General features: G+C 39.6%; 1 protein-coding gene and 1 pseudogene across 12 annotated transcripts in view; one reads left to right on the forward strand and one right to left on the reverse strand.

Moving 5' to 3' along the window:
- Positions 1-307: 307 nt before the first annotated feature.
- On the reverse strand, positions 308-10,927 carry LOC121635181 (annotated as a pseudogene).
- A 2,209-nt stretch (positions 10,928-13,136) lies between these two features.
- Positions 13,137-24,371, forward strand: part of LOC121635697 (inositol polyphosphate-4-phosphatase type I A-like) — a 49,430-nt gene continuing 38,195 nt past the window's right edge. For all 12 annotated transcript variants that reach the window (XM_041978991.1, XM_041978985.1, XM_041978992.1 and 9 more), the window contains exon 1: positions 13,137-13,263. The gene's annotated coding sequence lies outside the window, so the exon portion shown is untranslated. The remainder of the gene's footprint in view (positions 13,264-24,371) is intronic.

Below are 24,371 nucleotides of genomic sequence, written 5' to 3' on the forward strand. Positions count from 1 at the left end.
CGTCTTACAGTCAAAACCACCCCAAGCCTCGAGACTCTTGTAATGACCGTCTAAGCAGTGCATCGCCCACATCATTGTCTCTTGGGTCAGTTTTCAGGAGCCCGGCCTCAAGGAGAACACAGTGGTTCCCTCGCTCCTACTGGATCTTTATAGTCAACATTGTCTTTGTTTTCTTCTGCCCGATATGAGCTGCGTCTTCTGGGAGCTGGGACCGGAGCTTTCCTGTCTCTGCTGTTTACTCCAGAGGTTGGTGTAGGTGGACTTGCAGATGGGTTCTCCTCTTAACTTCCCAGTTACTTGATGGTGTTCACCTTCCTTTGATGATTCCAGAGGACTGAAGGCGAGCTAACCCAGCTGAAGCTGAAATTAAATAAATAAGAAAAATAGTCAGTGTTGTATTTATTTTTGTAAAACAACCATATCGATCAAAGTTACTCAGTTAAAAAATGCTGAAACCCACCATGGCTTCGTCTTCTGAGGCTGAACTCAGCCTCCAGATTCACTTCAGGCTGGAGCGAGTAGTACTTCTGAGAATTGGGAACATTGTGCCGTGGCTGAAAGACAAGTTACTGAAGGTGAGACAAATAGAAGGAGAAAAGGTTGTAAGCTATGAGTGAAGCTCTTTTAGTCACAAAAACCCAACTGATCACATAAGCTTCTAGCTCGAAGGCTGCGCCTAATGCTCGCATGGCGTTGAATCACAACCTCCCTGGCTTGGCTTTCATCTGGTATCTGGTATTTTCTGGTGTAAGCGATCGTCTGGAAAACATGAAAGGATGTAAAAGGCATGTCAGGAATTAGATTAACAGCTGAAAATCCAGACAAAACACAAGAAAAAACTTAAATGACAATAAATGTAAAGATACTAATGTTATTGTTTTTTCAGCCTTCAACCATTTTATCCAATAGCTCAACTTTTCTTTATTACTGTTAACATGCTAAAGCCTCAGATAAGGATCAGCCCACCACTAAAATTAATAACTCAAGGCACAATGAAATTTTGTTCAGCAGCTCTCGGCTTAAGACACACAGTAAGACACATATAAATATAAAGTATTAAAAAATAGAACAAACAGAATAAAAGAATAAAAGTAACAGTGACCGGGATGAATATATCACACATATTGCACAGTATTAAAGTGCAGTGCAGTGGGAATGTCTGTCTGCAGGGGTAAATGCTCAGTCTATGGGTGGATGGGGGGCGGATGTGTGAGGGGATGGGGTGATGGTTTTTACTGCTCTGGGGAAGAAGCTGTGTCTCAGTCTGTTGGTGTGGGTTCTGATGTTCCTGTACCTCTTTCCAGAGGGAAGAGGCACGAACAGATCGTGTCCTGGGTGGGTGGGGTCTGCAGCTATACGACCGGCCCTCCTTTGGACCCGGCCGTCGTATATTGAGTCGAGGTGTGGGAGAGGACCCCCCACAATCCCCTGTGCTGTTTTCACCACTCGGGCCAAGTCCTTCCTGTCTTGTCATCCTCTTTTTTTTACAGGATGCTGCCTGAAACTGCATTCTCTGATGGCTATCCATACTTTTAAGTTTTCACTTTTACAATGTCTACTCAAAACAAACTCACAAAGCAAAAACCAGAAACAAAACCAAGAAACGCCAATAAGTTTCAAGCTGTTCCATGTTTTTGGCATTAGCTCCACCTGTTCAACTGCTTGTTAGCACAAGTATCTAATCATCCAATCACATGGCAGCAACTCATTGAGAAACGTAAACATGGTCAAGACGACTTGCTGAAGTCTGAATGATGAAGAATAATCACGAGCAGGAAAGAAAACTAGAAATATAAAGAAGAATTTCAAACATGGATGAGTGCCTTTCGTGTCTACTGTGTATAAATTTATGGCCAGTCACAGAAGGGTGGGTGGACAAAGCGAGTATCACATCCATTCCTGGATGGACATTAACAGATTATGGAAGGTTAACAGACCACATCCCCATTCTAAGAGCTGCGGTGGCCATTTCTTTACCCTGTGTTGTGTCATATCATGCATCTTCTTAATGTCAGCAGCCAGGAACTTCTTCTTCGGTCGAGACGCCTCCATCTTCTCATCACTGGCGAGCAGGTGGGCGAATGAAGAGAGGATGAGAGATGAAATGTAATGCTTTTTTATACCTCTTTGCATTAAGACAAGCAGCAAATAGGATAGCACTTTCCTTTTGATGGAAAACAGCTTCATCGGCAGCAGTAAAATTAGATTAGATACGAACATTTCATGCAAGTCTTACTTCAAATCTTGGGAGTGAGACATCATTTTAAATAACGTGGGTTGCTAAGAAGTCAAGACTTAAAGCACAACATTTCTGACAAAATACTTATTATTTTGTATTTTCATCTCCTTTAGAAACCTATCATGTTACCATACTGCATTAGATATTGTTATTAATAATATTAATTGATTAATTATTCATTATAATCTCTAACTGTTCCTCCTATGAAGCCCGTTGTCATGTTTACTTCCAGTCTCCCTTCACTGAAGGTCCAGAAAAAGACTCCCAAGATTTTCACTGATAACCAGTGTTGCGCTAGTTACTGAAAAAAAGTAACTAGTTACTTCAATCAAAAAGTAACTTCACAAAGATACATACTGCAAAAAGTAATGCGTTACTATTAAAGTAACTTTTTTAGTTACTTTTTAAAAGAACATTCTTAAAAATTCTCTGATTAATATCCTTATAACTAAATTACGGTCTTGTGCAAAACAACTTAAACACAAAGTGATTTTTCAAAACTAATTTATTTCAGTCAGACCACCAGATTATTTATAAATAAATAAATAGAAATAAAAAGTAATAAAACAGCTGCTAAAAAATTAAATCTATGCTGCTATGTTGAGCCTTCCAAAACAATGGTTCTCAACAGGACCCCCATGGGGGATTGTAAGAACATTTCAAGGGGTTGCCAGATAATTGTCAAAAATATATAACCTACATTTATCAAATGTATTTGGGATTTTTAACAGGTCTGTCAAAATTAAACTATTATTGAAAGGATAAATCTTTGAACGCATCTAAATTCTTTAAGACATTAACAAAGTTAATACACACACCATATTAACAATCTGAATTTGACATTATCACCACAAGAGAAGTTGATTTTGAGCATGTAGGGGCCTTGTCACAGCAGTGAACCACCAAAAACTACTTTATTCTCCTTCTTTATGAGGATTCGGACAGTTTTCCAGCCTCACATTAAGAGGATGCTGCAATTAATCACTAAGTCGTTGTGTAGCAGTGGGGCTCGTAAACACCATGGTAGGTTATTTTGGGGGTCATTCCTCAAAAAGTTTGAGAACCACTGCTCCTTTCACCTACTTTTTATTATTTATTTTTTATTTAAATATTTCCTTAGTTATTCGGGGGCACTGTCACTGTTTCTCTGTCAAGCAAAGTTGCGCATGTGTTTGTAGGTAGGGACGTGCTGGTTCGGACGCCCAAGGAAAGCAAGGAAACCAAGGAAACCTGACTGGTTCCTGGTTCCTGTCACGTTTCTCGTTCCACATCCAGGGTTTACTTCTTTACTGTGGACAGCTGTGATGGAATCAGAATGGCTTCACAACTGAGGCAGAGAAGCTCAAGTAAGCAACTACCCTTAAGGAAACAAGCCCAAAAACCCACAGCCCACGACTTTACAAGTATTTACAAGCAAAACACAAGCCCAACAAGCGGCCTTGCAACACCGCCCATGTGGTGCTGCATCACTGCTGTGAACAAGAAGAAGCTCACAGCTGTTGCCCAAAATGTATTTAGCGAGTAACGGAGTAATGGTAACTGTGTTATTTTATTTACAGAGCAACGCATTAGAGTATTAGTTACCCAACACTGCCGATAACTTACTGCAGGGAAATGATAGAGGGCGCTGCACTGATGTCTCCCATCGGCATGTCCAGTAACTCGATGGCATTTTGCAGCTCAAGCTTCTTGTACAAGGACACAACACTGGACTCTGCTCTGTTGTCTTGCAGCAGGATTTGCTTCAAAATGCGGTCGTTGAAGTTTTTAAACCTTAAACACACAAAAGAATAATTTATAATAACTTTATTAAACTTTGTTAACTTTTTTCTCTTGTTTTCATTCGTTTCTCTTCTATTATTATTATTATTTATTACAATAGTAAGTAATACTACATATTTTTTTATTTTTAAAAATTTGTGACTATTTTGATTACACAGAGACATTTACTATTTACATTCCTGGAGCCATCATTACCTTTTCCCATCCTGGTGCACCATTGTGATGGCACCATGGCTGATTCAGCAAAGAAACCAAAAACGACATTATAGGAGGAAAAAAGGAAAAGAAAGAGAGAAAGGAACAGAACAAAGAGTCAGCATCAAGTCCACTTTGACTTGCTGGAGAGCTCGGAAAGGAGATGGGATTATTAGCTATTGATGGGAGGCACCAAAGTCCAAAAATCTGCCAAATTTCAGTAGTGAGGCTTAAAAACTCAGATGACTACACAAATATGACATTATTGCAACCTCCCTGATCAACAGGCTCCTTCCTTGGGGTCTGGGGTTGTTCTAAATGGGAGCATGAGCTCTGAATCAGAGCTTTACAGCAGTCTTAATACTAAACACTATTGTTCATATTAATCAGAATGAACTGACCATCCTTGCCCTGGGTGCTGTTGATGCTGTTTAACATTTCTTGCTCTTTTATTTTAAGTTATACCCACTCTGCTGCATTATTTGTGATATTTTCATCTTATTTCTCCATGTTCTGCTTTTTTTATGTCTTATTTGTGTTATTTAGTCTCACAAAAAAAAGAAAAACAAAGTAGCTCATGCTCATCTTTAAATTATATTTAAGTACCTGTCTTTCCAGTAGTAATGACTCCATTGTCCACAAAGGTCCTCAATTCCAAAAACTATGTGCTCCATCATCTGGTCAAAACATTCAGCACGTTATTAAACAATTACAGTCACAGCTACTAAAAGAGGCACCTAGAAAGTAAAGCTGGTACTTGCCCTGGTGTGAATCTTTACATTGATGGTGTTGAGATCTTTGTTGGTTCTCCTGATGTTTATAAACTCCATGATGGGCCGGATGCTGATGCCCTGGAGGAGAAGACGAGATAGAGAGTTACAGAAGCAAGAAAACACAAGGAATCTACCCTGAAATTTTCCAGCCAACCTGTATGAAAACTGTGAATAAGATGATGGCAGTGGAAGCAGTGACAAACAGGTTCCTTCTGTTAATGTTGTCTGGCAAAGTGAAGACCAGAGCGAAGCAGATTGCCCCTCGCAGGCCTCCGTACGCAAGGCCAAACTGGTCCTTTAAATTGAAATTGGATTGTGCGGAACGGATTGACGATCTGGCTCAGCACCAGAATACCTGCAAAGATATCATACTGATCAAAGTACAGAAATTTAATGTGTTAGTCTTATTTGCCACAAGAGGGTGGTGCATCCTTTTATGTCATTATATGTTGCTTCTTGGGTGAAATACATGCACTATGAGATATTTCTATATCTTAGCTCCTCACAAGGTACATTTTTATAAGCAAATATCAACAAAAAATATATATATATATATAAAAAAATAATAAATTAAACGCATAGCTGGAAGGACATTTATGAGGCATTTTCATTATTTTACAACAATTACAGTTTTCATGTTACTAACTTTATGTTGCTAACGATAAGGGTCACAATGTGAAAATAATATGGGATAGTACATTAATTCATATATATAGTTATATGGAGCTCCATAGAGGTCAATTCTTAGACCCTTTTTCATATAACAGGTTTGCTTGTTACAGCTATAATATATAACTTTTCTCTAAACTGTTATGGACTGATGAACCTGTTGTTTCTTCACCTGAATTAAACTGGAATCTTGAAACACTTCTCCCACTAAGGACTCACAGAACCATTTTAACAATAAAGAAAGAAGATCACTGAAAGCTAATATTCATGTCAAGAATCTTGGTTTTTGCTTGGTGATAAATAGCTTGGCTAGATATGGTTAACAAAAATATATTTAATGTTTTACATCTTGTAGGATCCAGTATTAATGTACTTTCTCTGAATAAAAAGAGACCTGAAACTCACACAAGGAGAAAAGATCACAATGCTCCAATTCTTAGATCCAGTTCAATACAGAACCAAATTTCACAATCTTCTTGTTGTCTTTGTGTCCCTGAAAGACATAAAACATATTCAAACATATCCAACATATCTGTACTTCTGTTGCCTTTATGAGAATAATCTACATTTTAAATATGTTGTGTAATAAACTTGCATTACTTATAGTAGATTTTAAACAATTTGTTGAATATCATTAGTACCAAAATGATGTGCTGAATGAACGTCAGAAATACTTGCCATAGTTACCTGCAGTGAAACCAAACAGGCCATTTTAAAAGTGAAAGGGACTCAATAAAAACAGCACCAAAGGGGTATAAGACAATATATGCTATACTAGATTAGTGACAGGTTGATTAGATCTAATTTATTTATGTTTTGACTGTTTTTAGGACTGTTTTCAGACCTTTCCCTTAATTAGATTATCAGATATGGGGGTTCCTTTCCTCTTAGTTTGAACGTTAAGTTTGTTTTTTTATCTGGCAGGAGTCCAACATGTTGTCATATGATGCCACAAATCTCACACTAAGCTTGAATGTTGAAAACTATGTGGACAAACCAGTTTGTTGCATACCGACCATGAAAGAGGAGGGCAGCTATTGGCAACATGAAGCAACGATGTAAGTAGGGGAAAAACCACAGTGTTGGGTTTTTGTTTGTGTGTTCCATTAAAAGGGTAGTGAAGTGTAATTTTCCTTGTTTGAAACTGAAGGAGGGGTGAAAATGACAGATTACAAATAAAAACCAATATAACCAGCTTTTGTTTATCATATACGCCCATCTTAATGCAATACCTTGTTGACATTTTTACTTTACTTACTCCATGACGCAGGAGATGGCAAACAGCTCAGCCACTAAGTACGCCAGGTAGCTGTACATAAAGATAAAGAGGGGTTCTATCTCCCACACTTTGTTGGTGAATCTTGAGGTGAATGCAGCCATGAATCCAAACAGGAAGCCGAAGAGGATGCCCCCGAGCCCCACCACAAAGAAGCGGGCAACTCCCAGAAACACGTCAATTGATTCAACGATCTGCATGTTGGCCACAAAGGTGAACATGTTGTAGAGAACCTGCAGAGAGAAAAGACGTGCATAAAGTGTGGGCTGGAGGAAGTAAAAATGCCCTGTTTGAGGGTCAAGTTGCTCTAGATAAAGGAAGATCTAATAGCAACTTTAAAGCCTGTTAAGCTGCTTTGCCAATTTCAACCCAAGGCCATTAAAACGGTTTAAATCTCACAAGATTCTGCTTTATGACATCTAGATTTTTGACATAGATTGTAATGTGTTTCTTATCTATTCATCCTTGACAGACCGGATGCAGCTAAAAATAAAAACAAAAACTTGCTAGTGCACAGTGAAACTTGCCTCTCAAGTAAAACCTGACTAAACCTGTTACTGGATGAAATTTCCTCACAAAAATGGAGAAAACAGGGATTCAGTTCACGCCACCCAGTCAAGCAGAGAAATTCACAGAATTAATGAGGGTAAAAATAAGTCATTTGCTTATGCAGGAGGTTGAGATTTAAAGAAAATGGTATGAACGATCTCGTTTCCAGTGTGAACTGTTTTATGTAAAGTTTTATGTAAAGCACTTTGAATTGTCTTGTACATGAAATGTGCTTTACAAATAAACTTACCTTGCCTGTTGGTCAAGGCATAGTTGAACTGAAGAGATGATGAGCTAATTGCTAACTGCTAATAGCATGTGCTTAAAGCATATATTCAAATCCCAGTATGTTAATATGAAAAATGCACATCATTGTATTTATGCTGTTTTATTTGTACCAGTGTCCGTACAGATATATGATCAATCCTCTTTATTTATAAAGCACATCTTAAAAACAAAGACATGTCTCCAAAGTGCTGCACCTCAAAAAACAATATTGATTAATAAAATAAAACAATTTAAATCTAAAAATAAACTACTCAAATAAAAACAAGAGACAAGTGTTTTTCTCTTTAGCTCCACCAGCTCTTTTTAAAACAATTAAAATAAGTGAAAAGATAAAATAAATTAAAGCACACAGAGGACCATACAAATCATGTGGGCTTGTGGATCTTTAGACAAGATGGACAAGATCCATTTAAAGCTTTAAATACAAAGAATATGAATCAATTCTAAAATGTACAAGGATTCAAGGATTCAAGGATCTTTATTGTCATACCAGCTCACATTTACATGTTTATGGTACGAAATTAGAACTGAGGTCCCGGTTTAAAATAAGACATGACATATATAGGCTGAATATAAATAGAATATAAGCTAAATACAATAGAATGTAAACAGCAAATTTTTAAATAAAAATAACATTAAACACTAAAGAGCCCAGTTAGCATGTGCAGCCTAGATAAACATGTGCAAGTATGTATGTGCATGAGGTAGTGATAGTCCAAAGTATAGCACTTCTGATATTAATATTAATGATATTGCACTTATATGAACAGCAGGTAAACATGTGGACAGGAACTCCCCTGGGGGGGGGCTGATGTTCAGAGATGGGGAGGTAGGGTGGGGTGGGGTGGGGAGGGGGAAGGGTGGGGAGGAGTCTACAAGGCATGGCAAGAGTTCAGCAGTCTGACAGCTTCAGGGAAGAAGCTGTTCCTGAACCTGGTGGTCCTGCTCCTTATGCATCTCAGCTGCCTGCCTGAGGGGAGGGGTTGGAAAAGTCCATGTGCTGGATGGGTGGAGTCCTTCATGATGCGGAGGGCCCTCCCCCTGCATCGTGCTGTGTAGTGGTCTGAGGTGGTGGGAAGGCTGCTCCCCATAGTCCTCTGTGCAGCCTTTACCACCCTCTGCAGAGCCTTCCTCTCAGTGGCGGTGCAGTTGCTGTGCCACACGATGATGCAGGTGCAGAGGACGCTCTCCACCGCACAGCGGTAGAAGCTCCTCAGGACAGCGCTCCCTGGTCCGGCTCGCCGCAGCTTCCTAAGGAAGTAGAGGCGCTGGTGGGCTTTCCTGACCAGCTGGGAAGTGTTGGTGTTCCAGGCGAGGTCCTCGGTTATGTGCACACCCAGGTACCTGTAGCTGGAGATGACCTCCACAGCTACTCCTCCGATGTGCATGGAGGAGTAGGGCGCTTATCCTTCCTGAAGTCCACCACCATCTCCTTGGTCTTCTTCACATTGATGCAGAGGTTGTTTTCTCTGCACCACTGCACCAGGTGTTCCACCTCCTCTCTGTATTCCGACTCATCGTTGTTGTTGATGCATCCCACAACCGCTGTGTCATCTGCAAACTTCACTATATGACAGCTGGGATGTCTCGCCGAGCAGTCATATGTCAGCAGAGTGAAAAGGAGGGGCTCAGCACACAGCCCTGAGGAGAGCCGGTCCTGAGGCAGCCAGTGCAAAGAAGCTAAAATAGAGATGATTTGTTCGCATTTCCTGGCCCCAGTTAAAAGTTGTTCAGGACTAACTAAAAAAGGAAAAGTGAGTTATTGCAGATGTCTGAGTGAAGAGCGCTGCAATAATCCAGATGAGAAGAAATAAAAGCATGCACAACCTGTTAAAAGACAGAAAAGATTTCACTTTTAATAAAAGACCACAGTGATTAAAACTTTTAATAAGTTTTAATTTGACCTGGTGACACCAAGGCTGGTGACTTTTGTTCAGGTGTCGTTTGTAGTATAACCGATTCATTCTGAGTTACTGCAGCTAACCAGATTCTTATGGATTCATGAGGTCACTGTCAGGAAAGAATCCCGATCAACTTATTCACCAGGTTAGCAGCTCATTGCCAGTTTGTGACTGAAGCCCAATGAGAGAAAACCTCAGCTATCCTTAGCGCTCACCACAGTGACGGCATCGTTGAAGAGTCCCTCTGCAAAGATGACTATATAGATCTGATCATTCACTTCGATGTCCTCAAACACGCAGAGAGCAGCCACGGGATCCACGGCAGAGATAATGGAGGCAAAGAGCAGGTTCTCCTGGTATCATATAGTCTTTAGAATCATTACTCACACACTAACAAGAGTTTAAACTCACGTAACAAATCATGTTTGGCCACAATGTGGGCCGTAAGTAAGTAATAAATGGACCAGATTAGGCTCAAATGTGTCTGCTATACCCTTATTTATTACTTATTGATATACTTTGGACATTTTTGTCAGAAGAAGTCAAAGATGATAACCTGCAGGTTGATGTCTTGAACTCCAAACACTTCAAATTGACAGATGGCATAGAGGGAGAGCCCGATGCCCATACTGTTCCACAGAGTTCCCACCACTGCGTACCACAGTACCGTGCCGATGTTCTCAAAGAAAGGTCTTATGGGCATGAAATAGCTGTTCTCCAGGATGATGGGTGGGAGCATATAAAGGAAGAAGACACTAGAGTAAAGTGCTGCAGGGGGGTTTCCTCATTCACTGAGTACATGATAGCGCCAACTATGAGGCCAATGGCAATCAGAAGGCATGGTTCTGGGATCCAGATGGTGATTTTATGGTAAATGTGGAAACCTAGAGAGAAAACATTGCAAGATTTGACTTCCAAACCTTCTAGATTGTTATTTAGAGTGATGTTGCTGCATTAATTCAGGGTAAAACCACTGAAATAAACCATATTTTCTCAAGCAGCTCATCCACAACATACCAATTTTAGCAAAGGAGGCCAGCAGTACCCACAGTGTGAACTCAAAGGGGATCTGAATCCGAGGGTAGTTGATTGTAAACACAGGGAGATTAGTCCTCTCCTCTTCAGGGTAGGCCTGAGGTGGATTGTTATTGTATATTGGTTTGCCAGTGTGGTGTAAACTGGGCGGCACTGAAGGTTTTAATTCCTGAAGCTCGCTTTTCCCTCCAGTGCAGCAGAGCAGGAGAACAAAAATCATGCTGGAGGCAACAGTACTTCCAAAAGTGTCTTTCAAAAATGGACTAAAAGTTCCTATTGAGGCTGAGAAATTGTATATTTTTTAATTTATCCTATTCCATCACCGGTCTAAGTGAAGGTTAGATTTACTTGTAATTAAGAAAACAAGTCATCCTCATGCAGTCTCAGCAGAATCAGGCTTGAGGTGCAAGTCTGATTTCAACTATTGCTTGAACCTGTTCTACATGTCTGCCTTCCCAACTGGGTGGAGCTGCATGTTGAAACTGACATGTAAAGGAAAGAGTCACACTTTGTCCTGGTCATGAGGTCACTGGCTAAGAATTTGGGCGTTAACATGAAACTTAAAAAACATGGACACAGATGAACAGTTGTGAATGAGTGTAGCTTCACAGGTCTAAAGAATCAATGGCCACGCGTCATACTAATGCCTTTTGAAGTTTTATTTTACTCTCTCATCTCTATTCAGTAGAAAACTACAAAATAAAGAACATTCTGGTTCATGCAATGCATGTCCATTGTCTTCAAGTTTCATGCTAATGTCAGTCTTTGAAGCAGGTTCCAACACAATAGCATCATAGGAATAAAATGAATGAAAGAAACCTTAAAATTGTTAAATTGCCCCCTCCACCCGACCCACGGGCCAAGATCGGCGGCCACTGACCCCGCCAGGCAACGGCCATCCAGGGCGGCCAGAACAAAGGGCCCAAGGTGTGTGTGTTGAATGTACTGTTTGCAATTAAAATTGAGGGGCAGTAACCACATCGTGATGGGAGCGAGGCTACATGGCACACTTCCCCAGAAGTTGTGTTGTGTTTCTTGTGTTTTGATGTCTAAGTGTAATTAAAACTGAGAGGTGAGATGCCATAGGGTGCAGCCAACGAGGCCACTTAGATGGCCTCCTTTGCTCCACCCAGCTTGACGTGCAGGCCTCCCAAATCACTACGTGTGTGTGTGAGAGAGCAGGGAAGAAGAGGGGTCTGGGGATGTAAGTCCAGAGGGAAGCAAACTTCCTTCCAGAAGGTGAGCTGTTGGTGACAGTAGGCACCCCTGGATGCCACCCAGGGCAAGACAGGCCATGAGCAGCCATCCCTTAAAAAAAGGACACACAGTGACCACAGCCAATTTTGAACCATCTTACTACTATAAATGTTTCAAGAACTTAGACACACAATCTAACAAGTACACAAATCTTTGTCAACATGTGTCTTAGGCAGTTACATGATGCTGGATTGGTGCAAAGCTTAACTGCAGGTCTGAACTGCTTGGCTTGAAACCTGCAGTACCACATTAAAACCACATGATGGCAGCAGAGGTCAATGCTAGAATTTATCAGGTTAGTAATGGCCTGCAAGTTATTGTACAAATTAGAAGCTAGCTAGAAGCACATGTAGTTCTATATATTGTATGCACATTGTATTCTTACCCGTGGGTTTCTTTGGTTGTTTTAATCCAGTTTCCTCTTCACCCATTTGATATATTGCATTTGTTGTTTTGCTTAATTTTACAACATGATTTTGTAAAGTTAAGCAATACAACATCTGATGTCATTAATGCAAACATTTACATACTTGACAATGTCAGTCTCTGTTCTACTATTGTCACTGTGGTGAAAACTGATAATTCGATTTTTGATTAAGTTAAACTAAGGTACCAAAATAAGATTAATGATTATATGTTTTACATTTAACATGGGGATAATTATTTTTGCTTTTTTTTCCCAAATTAAATAACTTTTAAAGGGTAAATGGGTAGTAAAAAGGATTGATTTTTATTCACTGACTGCATGCTTCCGTTTGCAAAATATCCATTGATTTTCTATATTGCTTATAGCATTGAGTAAAGTGTACAATATTTAATTTTATTACGATCTGTACACATATCGTAAGGAATCCGAATTCTAATCTAATTATATCATGCAATGTAATGCGGATTTATTTATTTATTTATTTGTTGTTATTTAAAATTTAACCTGCATTTTATTATAATATCTATCATACTATAAAAAGAAAAAAAATTGTTATCACTTTTTCCATTTTAAATATAGTCATGCAAAATGCCCACCAACCTGTGTATTCATCATCATTTAACATTATTTCTTAATAGATATATAAATAGTAATTTTATATATATATAATTTTTTTTTGTTTTTAAGGTGCTGCGTGTTACGTAATGACGTTCTCGGGATACTTGACAAGGGGCGTGGCCAGGAGCAGTCGCTGCTGCTACTGCGGCTACATCTCAATAGGAACAGTGCGGCAGTGTGAGGACTACTCTCCTCCCAACAGTTGTATATTTTGCTTCTAAACGGATATTTTACCATAAAACGCGACTGAACCGGTAAGTTACGACTGTTTAATGCGAATTTTTACTTGTATGACGAAGCATAACGGTGGTTTAGTCGGCTGTTGAGAGCTAACGACAACGACTTTGTCAGTGTCTATACTGTTAGCCATAAGTTGTTGAACGGAAGGTTTAGTTTGTATGTGGGTGTTCTAGCAGATAAGACAGAGTTCAGTGATATTTCTGGAGTTAAAACCACAAATATAATACAGCGGAAAACAATGTCACACAACAGACTAACATCAGACGTAGAACAACCGTGGAGGACATTAAGTATGGAAGAATATTTGGTTTTGATTGAGGCAAAATCTCATAAAACATTAATAACCTTCTCTGAAACGAAATATAACGTGTAAGTATCTCATTGTGTGTGGCATTCAGATCTCAGCCTGACTCTGCTGCCGCCAGTATTACGTAACTTTATTAGGAGACGGTGCATTTTCCTGCAAGCCATAGTGTGCATGTCAGCGGATGTAAATATTGCCATGATACGGCTGCACATGTTTATTATTTTATATGGATGTCTTGAAAGCTTCCTTTTCTATAGTTAACCTGCGTATGTGCGTGTGCTGCATGCCCTGTCTGGATGCTGACTGGATGCTCACTTGTGGTCCTCATAGCTTTCACTGCAGTCCTGCTGGTTTTGAATTTCACTGTGTAGGAGTCAAGGTCAGCTGGACTTTGGTTTGGAAGAGCTGGTGATGCTGGAGTCAAAGGTCTACGTTGGAGGATGCCTTGAGCTAAAGTTTGCCTTGCTTCTGGCAAGAAATAAATGATAAGAATGTCTGTTCAGCTGTTTAATTTGTATATAAAGCAGCAAACATTAGAGATGGCATAACTTTATTTTACAGCTTGTCATTCTGATTTTGTAAATATTCTTTCTTTCTGATCGATATAAAGATTTCTAATACCAGCACAAGTTTAGGTTGCAGTTATGTCTTGCAAACCTCAAGAAGCAGTTGCCAATTTGTAAGGAAACATGGCCCCAGCAAGACAGACGTTAGTTAAGAAAATGGAAACAATTGCAAAACCTTTAGTGAAACTGAATTCAGCTTGGTATATGAAAGAAAATCTTGTCAGCTGTGTGTAAATGTTGAAGCAAGTTAAAAAAAAAAAACTTTAAACAGGAAATATAAAGGCAGACCAAAGAAGACAAAAGTTAAAGCCCTAACACAGGAAACAGGAGAAAATGTGCAACAGAGAAATGAAGAAAGGAGCAAAAACAGGACTCAGTGTTGTGATTAAACTGTAGGAAAGCAACTGAAGGAAATGAGATTTACACCCAAAAGGGCGAATATAAACCATCACTAACAGCTAAACAGAAGAAAACCAGATCACAGTGGGCTGAAGGGAAGCAGTTATTGGATGAAAGTGGTATTCAGTGATGAATCACCGCACTGGATGAGATGAAAATGGACCAAAAAAACAGTGAGATTAGTTCCTGAAGAAAATAAAAATTCCACCATCATTGATTATATGGAGTTTATGTCAGAAAGGACCACGGCTTTCTGACTCATTAGTCAGGAGGAGGTTTGGTGATGCTGAGCTTGTCTTTCAGGATTATGATGCACCTTGTCACAAAGCAGAGAGTTAAAACTTTTTCTCAGGTATCATTTCCATTCTCTTAAATTTTTATAGTAAAAATTAGGGAATGGAAAAAGATCCATGCATCTAACACGGCAGATCTGTCCACTAATATATGAGAACGTTGGAACCAGATTGATGAAAAACATTATTTTTCTTTAACAAAGTCCTCACAAAACACCAGAAGTGGAGCAACAGAGTACTAAAAGGAAGGCTTTTGTTTAATTTTATCTATTATATTTTTTTTATTTCACCCAAAAGGAGGGAAAATCTTATTAAATATGAAGACTTTATTTAATTTTTGGATGTTTAACGTAGCCAGAGTTCTCTCTCTCTTTTTTTTCCCTTGATTTATTTTTAATAAAATAGCTAAATGAGAGGGGTGACTCCATATTTTTTGCCAGGTGCAGTAAAAGACAAATTCCTAGATGAGTGGGCTCGTGCTTCTGTGGTTTGGGAGCAAAAACATCTAAGTGGATAACCAGCGAATTAAAACTTAATAATCAGATTATATTCAAGCGAAATTATCTCCCTTTGGGTGTTAGCAGCATGCAGGTCTGTTGCATTTAAAGACTTGGATGATGTCTGTTGAAGCAGGTGCTCAGAGAGAAAAACAGTTGAGCCTTATTGGATTGCAGCTTTACCTCTGTTGCAGTGGGATGTTTCACTCAAACATTTGGCCACAATTGTAATGTTTGTTTTTTTTTTTATATACTTCCAGATTTAAATAAACACCGGCATAGTCTAAAACTGTTATTTAGGCAAGATGTTGGGATAATTCTCAGATTTTATCTGCAAGTGTTAGCATTTAGTGAACAAAAGGTGCTGTAAATGTTTTTGAAGCCTTGTCAGGTGGGAGTTGCTGTACATTTCCTAAGGAGGAAACAGTGTATGATGAGTTTATGGTGCAGCATTGCCTATTAAAGGGGATTACAATGTTTTGATGAAACATTCAAATACAAAACATTAGGGCTGCAAAGATTAGTCGACAATAAAATAGTCGACAACGAATTTAGCTGTCGACTATTGTCGGCAAAAAAAAAACAAACCAAAAAAAAACTACAGAGTGAGACATCGCCTTCTAATCCTATCTCTGCTGAGAGTTGCACAATGCACAAAGAGGGGAAAAAAAAACTAGAGTGAGACATCGTCTTCTTTTTTTTTTAATCTCTGCTGAGAGTTGCACATGCGCAATGAAGTCCGCCAGGGGAAACATGTGGCTGCGAACTAGGGAGCAAAACGGTGGCAGAGGACTGGGATAACTTCACGTTAAACTTATAAAATAAATTAAATACATGTGAGATTTGTAAAGCGGACCTTGTGTACCACGGGTCTACGTCTCGAACACTTAAAGAGGAGGCACGTCTGACTTACTTAACAGACTTTCTTGGCTAATTTGGCATCCAGCTTGCATCCTACTTGTACTCTGAGCTCTCTCTAGCCTTTAAAAATCAAACACTTCTTCTCACTCGCTCTGTCCTTTTCCCTCTTTCTTTTTCTCTCTTCCTTCGATGTGTCTTTGATGAATCATCCACGTTGCATATTTAAAATGGCCTTTATAGCCTTTAACATCAAGACACATAAGATCTAAAACTAAAAAATATAAGAGATTTCAGTGGATGAAACCGTCTTCATCAGGAAATTTTAAGTTATACGTACTTCACATGATGTCACATGATAAGGCTATTTTGTTATAACGTGTCATATTCCCACTGTAATTGGAATATGACACGTGTAACGGGAATATACATGTTGATCCTGCTCGTCTCTTTTCTGAGAAAAAGTTTGACATGAGGATTGAATTAATTTCGAGGTAGAAGTTACTAACAGTATTGACTCTTCTGCATGGATGGATGGTGATTTGATTTAAAACCACATGGTTGGTGTTCTCCTCCACCTTCGTCATATTTGTGTGTATCAGTGTGTGTGTGTGGTGACTCATCAAAATCTCCCACTCAGCTCTGAGCTGAAGGCCAAGCAGAAGTCTGTTGATTCATCCTCATCTCCGTCTTCATCTGCTTCAGTGCATCTTGTCACATGTGCCGCGTTACCAACAGATGCTGCAGCCGTCTGAGAGTTTGGTAGTCGGGGGGTTAATAAGCTGCAAAACATCTTCAGACTTCTTGGCTCATATGTAAAATTAACCACGCTTGTAGACACAAAGCTTTTTCATGCTCAGTTTCCCAAACGTCAGCCGAGGCGGTGCAGAGATCAGTGGTCTGCTAATGCTGGCTGCTCTCATGCCTCAGTTAATTTAATTATTCATGAGTGCAGGGGAGAATAGAAAAGCATCAGAAACAAAAGTGAAATCTGTATGAATGTGTATGTGTGTGTGTTTTTGCTGCTGCCAAACACAGGACCACAACATGAGGTCAACAATAAACTGCTGCAGTTTTGAAGTTTCTGTTTTTACTTTGGTGTTTTTTGTAATTAACTGTCTACTATGAGTAGCAGGAGAGGAAGCAAGGTATCAAAGATGTTGCTCTATGACACGTCATCTCTTTGGGTTCTTTGGTCCATTTTCTTTCACACTGTAAGGGTTCATTTGCAGGTCTTCACCTGCAATATCTTTGGTTTTTAAGCTGATCATAGTGAGAACGAGCATTCACACTGCTCCAAATGAACCACGCTATACATGGGATTGGACCAGGGTTCACTTAAAGGAGACCAAACAGTGCCAGTGCGATTGTGCCCTAAAAGATAAAAAAAGAAAGTCCATCCATTTTCTGCCGCTTATCCAGAGTCAGGTCGTGGGGGCAGCTGCCTAAGCAGGAAAACCCAGACTTCCTTCTCCCTGGCAACCTTCACCAGCTCATCCGGAGGGATCCTGAGGCGTTCCCAGGCCAGCCGAGAGATGTAGTCCGTCCAGCGTGTCCTAGGTCTTCCCCGGGGCCTCTTTCCGGTGGGATGTGCCCGTAACACCTCACCAGGGAGGCGTCCAGGAGGCATCCTAACCAGATGCCCTAGCCACCTCATCTGGCTCCTCTCGATGTGGAGGAGCAGCAGCTCTACTCTGAGCCCCTCCCGGATCACCGAGCTTCTCACCCTATCTCTAAGGGAGAGCCCGGCCACCCTGCGGAGAAAACTCATTTCGGCCGCTTGTATTCGCGATCTGGTTCTTTCGGTCACTACCCACAGCTCGTGGCCATAAGTGAGGGTAGGAACGTAGATCGACCGGTAAATCGAGAGCTTTGCCTTTTGGCTCAGCTCCTTCTTCAAAAAAAGAAAGTCTGGCTGCTTAAAAGCAAAGTATAAAGAAACCAGATGTCAAATCAATTTTTAATTTTGAACTAAAGAACTATAAAATCAGTTATGATAAAAATCACATTATTGGTTCAAAAGTTAGTGAGTCCGTTTACATGCACACCAAAAATCTGATCGTTATCGGATTTCTGGGAGTTACCAGATAATTAAGATGATCATGTAGACGTCATAATCCAATATCCTCTATCAGAGAGTGGCGGTTATCAGATTATGAGAAATCAGATTTACACCTAGATTTCTCTCCAATAATCTGATGTCTTTGTGCATGTAGACCCGTATCTGAGTTTACTTTTGTTACATCTGTGCATGTGCTTTCTATCCTCTTCCATTAAAAAGACAGAAGCAACATTATTGCAACGCAAGCAGAACACCAAAGAAAAAGACGACGTGTAGCAGCTGAAAGTCGGAGTATAAAGCATTAAATGTAGTCTATTTTTAAGGTTCATTAGCGCCAACGTTAACAGGGAATGCTAACAACGTGAGCGCCGCCATGTTCAACAAAGTTCGACTGTTTTGAAAATAACAGGAAGTTACATCACTGCATAGCACTCTGAAAGAAATCTGACTGGAAAATGTAGACAAAGGTTTTTCAAATATCGCATTTAGATCAGATTATTACAATTGTCTGGTTACTCCCAATTATCGGATTTTGATGGTCATGTAAACAGGATCAATAATGCTTTTTTTAATATATTTTTTAATAATCTGCCTTTATCAGCCATCAGTGATGTAGATTCCACCATGCAATTGACACGATGGCGTACACAGCTGGTGTTTATTTATTTGTCCAGCTTATGAGGCTAAACATGATAAATGTGTTAAGGAAGCTGCTTCAGATCAGCCAAAGAAACAGTTAATCAGCGAGTTGTCGGAGCGATCGTTGGCGTAAAGGGTGAGAAGGAGAGCTGGCAGCAGCTGCAGTGTCTTTGCCTCGTGACGGCGTCTGCAGCGTGAGTTTGTTTACATCCACCAGCTGCAGACTGAGTGTGCAGCAGGGTTCATGTGTGTAAGTTAGGCTGCCTTCTGTTTATCAGCCAGAAACACTCATGCAAACACACAGTCAGATTTCTGGTTTATGTCTGAAGAGAGACGTCTTAGTTGTGTTTGGGAAGAAGTGCACCATCATGCTGTATGCTGATGGGATGTCTTGTCACACCTCGCTGGTCTTCTGCTACACCATAGACACATCAGCATGAGGAAATGATTGCAAACAGCTGCAGTCAGGCAAGAAAGCTGACTACACAGCCTTTGTTGACTGGCATTGTAATACCAGGTAAAAATGATGCACTCAAATGTCAATCTGTGATGCATGTCAGCCACCCGACACTCTGTCTGTTTCCTTCTTCCTTTTATGGAAAATTTTTGTCATTAGGGAATTAATTTAATAGGGTTTGTGTTCGTGAAAGTTTGCTGAAAGCATGCAGGTTGTATTTCTGCTTGAGGCATTTGACTTGAGTCATAATCTGTTGCTGCGCAAATCATTTAAGTACAAAGGCCAGAATTGTTTGGAAGTGTTTTGCCTTCAGATAAGATGACATTAAAAACAAGTACTTATTTTGCAATGTTATGCAACTGAATAGCCACCACAAAGTTTTTTATGATAGTGTAAAAGCTACTCTGAATGTATTTCAAACAAAAAAGGAGAAAATATAGTCGCAATAAGCAAGAGAAGACGTGTCAGTACCCGTTACAGTTTGCTTATCAGGATGGGCTTGGGGTTGAAGATGCCATTATCTACCTGCATCAGGCAGACAAATCAAGCAGGGGAATATTGGCGTGCCTGATGTACAGAGGACAGGATAAAACTGACTTGACCTTCCTGAGAGGGCCGGGCCGTCCCCTGTTTTAATGGTTGGAAAAATACTGACTCAAGAAGGCTGATTCTGTGCTGGGAACTGATCTGCAGCTGATTGTTCAGAGAAGAACGCAGCACATCTTGCTGACCATAAATGATGTTTTTTCATATCCTCTACACCGGGGATCCCCAACTCCGGTCCTCAAGGCCCACTGTCCAACAGACTTCCCATGTTTCCCTGCCTCAACACACCCGAATCAAATTATTGGCTCAGCAGCAGAATCGTTAAGAGCTTGTCAGACATCCATTTAATTTGAACCAGGCGTGTTGCAGCAGGGAAACATGTAATACCTGCAGGATAATGAGCCTTGATGACCAGGGCTGGGGATCACCGCTCTACACAACATAGTGAAGAAACAATAGTATGTTCAGTTAGAGGCTCCTTCAAGTTTATTGCAAGTACAGGAGGTCATTCCTTATAAATCTTATAAAGTTGCTCTTTAGATTTTTTTAAAATTTCATGTTTATAAACCTGGACTCCCCTTCCATTTATTAATAGGTGGTTTATTCTTTACAGACGTCTATCTACATCAATCTATCTGTCTGTCTGTCTGTCTAGATATACTATCTTGTAAAAGGATTCAGTTACTTTTATTATGGACTTGCAGATATTCTGTGGCGCTTGTGTAAGTGCTGTTTTCATACATCATTGTTGAAGTTCATGGTCAGCAAGTCCTCATCGATCCCTCCTTCATGTCGGAGGAAGCGATGCTTGCAGTTTCTCTCAGTTCGTCACAGAGCGACTTGTAAGTTGACCACAAATGCTCACTTCTGCATTCAGCTCGTCTCCTTTGGCGCTGCGTTGCACACTAGTTTTTTTTTCTTTTTTTCTTTCTTACACCATCATGATTTCCATCCCGATGTTGCTCATGTATAAATAACTGTGTATGTTTGCTTTAACTGCATTTATGAGGAGGGTGTTTGGTTGATTTAAAGCTGGAGTTTGATTTCTTGTCCTGTCATTTTTTTTGTTTTCTAGATTTTAGTTTTGTTTAAAGCAAGTTATTTCAGTTTAAGGTAGCTGCTGGGAAGTGGTTGAGTCAGTTATAAGTGAAAATATATGCAGAAGTAGCTGTGAGGTTCAATTTTCTAATGTAAAAGTAAATCTATTATAGAGAAACTGGGTTTGTGTAAGTTGGTGCTGGTATCAGATTGGCCAGACTGAAAGATGTTTTAAACACTTCCCTATACAATAGAAGGAAGTGATGCGTATTTTAATGCAGACAGTTTCACACACTCAGAGCAGGTTTGTTTTGTGTTCTCCGTTTAGGGCATCCTCTGCAGCAGACCTCATTCTCTGCAAACGACTTTGTTTCCACATATCAGGAATTTCTGCTGTTATTGCAGTGGACTGGCGACCTGTCCAGGTGTACCTGCCTCTTACCTGCTAATTGCTGGGATAGGCTCCAGCTTCCCTGCAATCCTGAACTGGAATAAACGGTGTAGAAAATGAATGAATAGATAAATAAATTGTATTTTTGCTTGAAAAAGTCAAAAGGTTCATTTCCATTACCCCGCGAATTGCACAAAAAGTAAATATTGCAATAAAAAAAAAGTTAATGGAAACACCTACATTTCGAAAAACCTCTTAAGTATCACTAAAAGGTTTTTACACTCTCATGAGGGCGTTTTTCAGACGTGTCGATATGTCGCAAAGTGTAATGGAAACACTTTTTCGTTAATCTCGTTAATCGCAGGATGAGATTTTACGTGAATAACGGCTATTGCGCTAAACACCATTCAATGAAAACACCTGCAAATCGCAATTGCACTTTGTAAAAATTTTAGAAATATCGCTTTTATTTTGCGAAAAACTGTAATGGAAACGCAGCTAATGTTAAGTTCATGTCTTTATTAGCCCCTGGGGGTTTTACAGCCAGTAACAACATGTGTAATAAAACGGACGCATAATTGCTGCAGGAATAAATGAGACCTTGATGCTTGATTGTCTACAGCTGCAGATGTTGCCGCAGTAACAACAACAAGGCTAACTTCAGTAGGAGGTAATCAAACCAGATGTTGAAAGGTTTACCTCTGGGCTTAGTTATAATTCCCTGTTAGTGCAGCTGATGAGAAATGTTTATGCTCATTTTGCTTCCAAATCCAGAAATTAATGTTGATTAAGTGAAAAATAGCTGGAGGTGTGATGAGAAGAGCTAGGCTGAAAGCGAGGGGGTGAAACCCCAATACATGTTTGTGTCTGTGAGCGTGATCCTCATTTTCATGTGAAAGGGCCACAGCTGCCCCGTCCCTCTAAAGAAATTATTCATCCTTTATTCTAATGCTGATCCCTGAGGGTCCACTCGCACACAGGGAACAGCTTTGTTGTTGCTTCTGTCAAGCAGCTCCGGGGCAAATGTGTTCATGACAGACATGATGTGTGTTTTATGTTTACCGGGTTTGGTGTTGTGGTTAGAAGTAGCAAATCCTTCCTTGACTTGTGGTTTTTAAAGAAAGACATGTTCAGGATGTGAAAAGATTAAATTAATTTGATACTAAGTTGACAAATTAAGTCTGTATAAACTGTAAAACCTCATCCCCCATTTTGGACTTCTGCCCCCTCCTCTGTAAGTTTGTTATATCTGACTCTGGATTAGCTCGCTTTCTCTTTTCCCTTTGTTCCAGCAGTAGACTGTAAGTAGACATAACTCATCATCATCAGAAAATCTATTAACCCAACCATCAGTTGATAATGTGCTGCACGCTGTTTTATTTGACCAGCTGTAAAAATCCAAAGAAATTTAGTTTACAGTAATCATGATCTCTTTATGTAAAATTTGTTGATTCTTGACCAGTAATTCTTCTGCATCGTACAGCTGCTTGAGGCCAATAAATTCCAAAATCTTGCGGTCTTAAGGTCTTCAGCAGCTCATGTCACTGATTAACATGATGCCATGACTTTAAAAGCAGACATCATAGTCAAATTGGTCCCTTTTCATAAGTTATTAAAATCTTAAAACAGTAGGTAGGTATGTTCATCCACCAAACTGAAGCTTCAAAGACCTAAACCTGATTTTTATTGTCGGTATTTATATTTCGGCTAATTTATTCTGCTTCTTGCTCTCCACACAGACTGTCTGCATGTTGCCAAAGCTTATAAATGAAAGCTTCCTGTACGTCCCCTTAATATGTCTGTATGGCCCCTTAATATGTCTGTATGGCATGGGAACTTTTATGTTTCAGCCACACTTTGCTGTTGTGTTCTTGTCATTTAATTAATATGAAAAATAATCGATTTTGAACATTTAGGAATCGTAATTGACGTGTCGCATTGATTAAAGTCAAGTAAATAGTGATTCGGCTCGCCCCTGGCTCACAGTAAGTTTAGGGAAATATCTAAGTAATGAAGAAGCAAATCATGTCAATCTAACCAAGTAGTTTTGACCAGTTCTCCTGTGTGAGCATGATGCAGAGTAAACCGGATAGTTTTGTGGAATTCATATCATAAACCAGCAGTGAAACTGAAGATAAAGGCCAGGTAGTTACTGTGCAGCCTCATTCTGTTTTACATGTCAGCCAGAGCTGAGGAAGTGATTTGTTAGTACGAACACGGAGCTTATTATCGTCACGCTGTCTCCATACTAACTTCTTCAAAGACATTAAGCAGAATTACTAAGGGAAGTGGTTATTAATAATTTCTTTCAGATATTAAATGATAGATTATTATTCTGAGGATTGTGGATTTCATGTGGCTCTTCCTTTAAGTCTAAAAATTCTTGACTATCCATGCTGTTTTGTAGCTGGACTTATTCAGCAGATTTATAAAAATAAAATTTTTAGCATCATATTTGAGGCTCAACAAACACTCACTTCAAGGAGTGACTAGTAAATAGTTAAAATGGTAACCGTGTAAAATCAAGTATATTGTTGAGTAAACATGCTTTGTTCGAAACTGTATTTAATCAGGTAAAAAGATAAAAATTAAGGCTGTCAAATGATAAAAATTTTTAGTCAGATTAATCTCAGCTTACAAATTAATTAATCATGATTAATCACCATTCATGACTATGCCCCTTTTTTACTGTATTGAACGAGCCAGTGCTCAAATATTTACTGTTAACTGACCTTCTCTTGGGTTAATGACAGATATCCAAGGTAGGGCTGGGCGATATGGCCTGTAACTGATATCCCGATATATTTTTGTTTATATCCCGATGCACGATATATATCTCAAAGTTTTGAAATCTCCTCTAAAATTTTGTGTAAATGTTGATTTTAACATTGTCATACATAAAAAAGACTCAAGTCAAATAATTTAAGAAAACTGTTAAAGGGAGGAAGGGGGAGGAGAAATCACAATAAAGTTAAATTTAACAAACTTTATTTTTAAACCAGGGATCTACACTCATATTCTTTAACAACACAGCGGGTCTCCTTGCTGTGACCTGGTCCTTAAACATCT

This window comes from Melanotaenia boesemani, chromosome 24 (genome assembly GCF_017639745.1).
Source record: "Melanotaenia boesemani isolate fMelBoe1 chromosome 24, fMelBoe1.pri, whole genome shotgun sequence".
Classification (NCBI taxonomy): domain Eukaryota; kingdom Metazoa; phylum Chordata; class Actinopteri; order Atheriniformes; family Melanotaeniidae; genus Melanotaenia; species Melanotaenia boesemani.